Raw genomic sequence first — 3094 nt, forward strand, 5'->3', positions numbered from 1 at the left:
CTAGAGGAGCTGGCCTGAACATCCGGGACTTCGGCCCTTCCAGGAGCATCGGATCCCAGCTACACCAGGAGCTGAAGCCATGGCCTCAAAGCCTGAGAAGAGAATGGCATTGTCTGTTTTTATCACCTTGGCACCCATGCGCCTCCATGTAACTGTGGCCAAGGAAGTGAGCCAGGCGGTTTGTGAGGTCTGGTGTGGCCTCCCGTGGAAGGCCCCTGCCCCCATGAAAGCACCAGGGGCTGACTTGGCAGGGAGGCCCAGCCTCTGGAAACCCCCTGGCAGGGCTGCAGCCACAGTGCCAGCTGCACCTCTGCAGCTCTCAAATGGAGGATGTTCACCCTCTCCTCCTGTTCTGGATGACGAGGGCGGGCTTCCTGACCTGGACTTCCTCCCGCCCCATCCACCACCCCGTCAGGTGCTCCTGCCTTCTGAAGAGGAGGCACCTGCTCCAATAGGAGCCTCCCTCATTGCAGACTTAGAGCAGCCACACCTGCCCCTGCCCCCCTCCCACCTGGGCCCCAGTCCAGCCTGGTTCTAGTCCCCTCAGGCCGGTGGAGGAAGAGCTTCCGCTCTTCCGTGAAGAAGCAGTACCATCTGCAGTGCTTCACATGCCACACCTGTAGCTGCCAGCTGGCTGGGCAGAGCTTCTACTGGAAGGATGGGCGAGTCCTCTGCGAACCCTGCTACCAGGACATACTGCAGAAGTGTGGCAAGTGTGGGGAGGTGGTCTGGGAGCACATCATCAGGACCCTGGGCCTAGCCTTCCACCCCTCCTGCTTCATGTGTGTGACCTGTGCCCAGTGCATTGAGAATGAGAGCTTTGCCCTGGGCAGCCAGAACAAGGTGTACTGCCTGGATGACTTCTGCAGGAAATTTGCCCCAGTATGCAGCATCTGTGAGAGTCCCATTATTTCTTGGGATGTGAAAGATGCCTTCAAAATCAAGTGCATGGGAAGAAACTTCCAGGAAAATTGTTACAGGTGTGAGGACTGTAAGATCTTCCTGTCTGTGGAGCCCAGGGACCAAGGCTGCTACCCTCGGACAACTGTCTCTTCTGCAAGCAGTGCCACATGAAGCAAAGTGCTACCGAGTGCTGCTGAGAGTGGACCACTAGCCCTAGCTGGGGCCCTTCCCTGACTTGGTTTCCCTTCCTGACCTGCTGTTGTACATTTTCCTTCTGAGCATCCATGGGGACCAGCCTGCAAGTCAGCCCATCCTGTCCAGGACACAGTGGGACTGAGCACCCCCAGACTTCCACTCTTCCTCTACCCTCTGGGCACCAAAAGGTTCCTGGACTGTAAGTGTCACCCCTAGAATTCTCTGCTGGCCCCACCCCACTTCCAGGAGAAAGCTTGGGGGAGTCTTCTGGGGGCGCTTGGACCCCTAGCATTGACTGTAGCTGTCTGGTAGGGGTGCTGGGACCAGTCTGACTTGCAGGGTTGAGCCGTTTGAGGAAAAACTCCACAGTTCCTTTAAAAGTGCTTTTTAGGCCCGCCGCAGTGGCTTACACCTGTAATCCTAGCACTTTGGGAGTCCGAGGTAAGTGGAGAAGCGTTTTCTACGTTTTACACCTGTCAACCGATGTCTCCCAGGACATGCCCTTATTCTAGCTGCTGCTTTTGATTCTGCTTTTATATTAAAGGGTAGAAATGGACATGGGAGTTTGAAGGCAATGCTGCTTCTGCCTAGGCTCCACTAGGCGGGTATGAAGAAGTGAAGGAATGGGTGAGCAGTAAGAGAAAATATTGCTTCTCTTGTTCTGAGGCCCTCAAAGACTCTAATAGGATTCTTCCCACTTCCCCTGCATTCCCTTGCTCAGAGCAATACCCATATTCCTCCTCTATCACCACCACCTCCCTAAGTGCTTCCAAGGCAATGGCACCAGGCCCACTCCTACCATCACTACTGGCAGCACCTGGAATCCTTCCCCTCTTCCTCCACAACTACAATTTCTACTCTTCCTCCTCTATCATACCAGCACTAAATTTCGACCCAGGCGGAAAAAAATACCTGCACATACCCATATTTACAAACATACAGGGGCCATTAGGGTATACAAAATATTATAGTATCTGTCCTCCTCCCCAACAAAAGTTTAGGTGTTTGTTGCCTGACAGCCCCCTTCTTTTCTTGTACTCTTGTCCCAGGTAAACAAACCCCTTCCTGTTTGTCACATCTCTGAGAAAAGTTTATGGTATGGTAAGATTCTTTTTGTTGTTCACCTCTTATCTCACCATACTCATTCCAAGAAGATGTCCAGATCTTTCCCCTCCCTTATCTCACGGGATGTTTATGCTTCCAGCCTGTATTTGGTTTTCTTTAATCCTGAAAATCTTGACAGAATTATGCTGACAGAAGAGTGACTTAGAGAAAAGAAAGAAAAGAAGGAGATTACTACTCATGATACCTAAGCACCTCTTACTCTATGCAAAGACGCCAGAAAGAAGGCAGGGCCCCACAGAGAATGGCTACATGGTGCACATAAGGAGGCTGGACCCTAGGCATCGAGACTTCCACCATCAGTAGACATTCCCATCTCCCACTGGCCCCAGAGCAGCAGAAGTGCCCACCTTCAAGGTACTATGTAGACTTAAACAACGAGTGTAGGGGAGAAAATCACAATCAATACATTGTCTAGGTCCATATAGTACCTTGTCCCCATTCTTGGGTAACTCCTTAGGAGAGGAGATGCCCTCCAATAGTGAATGAGATGGAACTTTTCTTCACTTCAGTGAGATGAAGGGCAAATGCGGATTTAAGATGCCACCTCTAAACAAATCTACCCTGAGATACACACTACATGGAAGACACAGCAGTCAAGCGAACACTCTTTATTACTAGTTAGGACCAGAAAAACCCTTACAAACATTGATTTTGGTGAACTGGGTGGGATCTCATTGGGAAACTCAAGGACATCTTTAGCTTGGACTGAAGGCAAATCTAACCAACCACGCTGGGCTCCATCCTGGCTCCTCCCTTGTCTTGCAGCAGTTGCCTTAGGCAAGCCTATAGAGAACACACCAAAGAGGGAGAGGAGAGGGGTCCTGGGCTATTCTCAAGAGTGCTTGCCCCAGTCTAGCTCTATTTTTAACCC

General features: G+C 51.3%; 1 pseudogene; it reads left to right on the forward strand.

Moving 5' to 3' along the window:
- On the forward strand, positions 1–1100 carry LOC108286727 (annotated as a pseudogene).
- Positions 1101–3094: the final 1994 nt, after the last annotated feature.

This window comes from Cebus imitator, unplaced genomic scaffold (assembly GCF_001604975.1).
Source record: "Cebus imitator isolate Cc_AM_T3 unplaced genomic scaffold, Cebus_imitator-1.0 Scaffold327, whole genome shotgun sequence".
NCBI classification, from domain to species: domain Eukaryota; kingdom Metazoa; phylum Chordata; class Mammalia; order Primates; family Cebidae; genus Cebus; species Cebus imitator.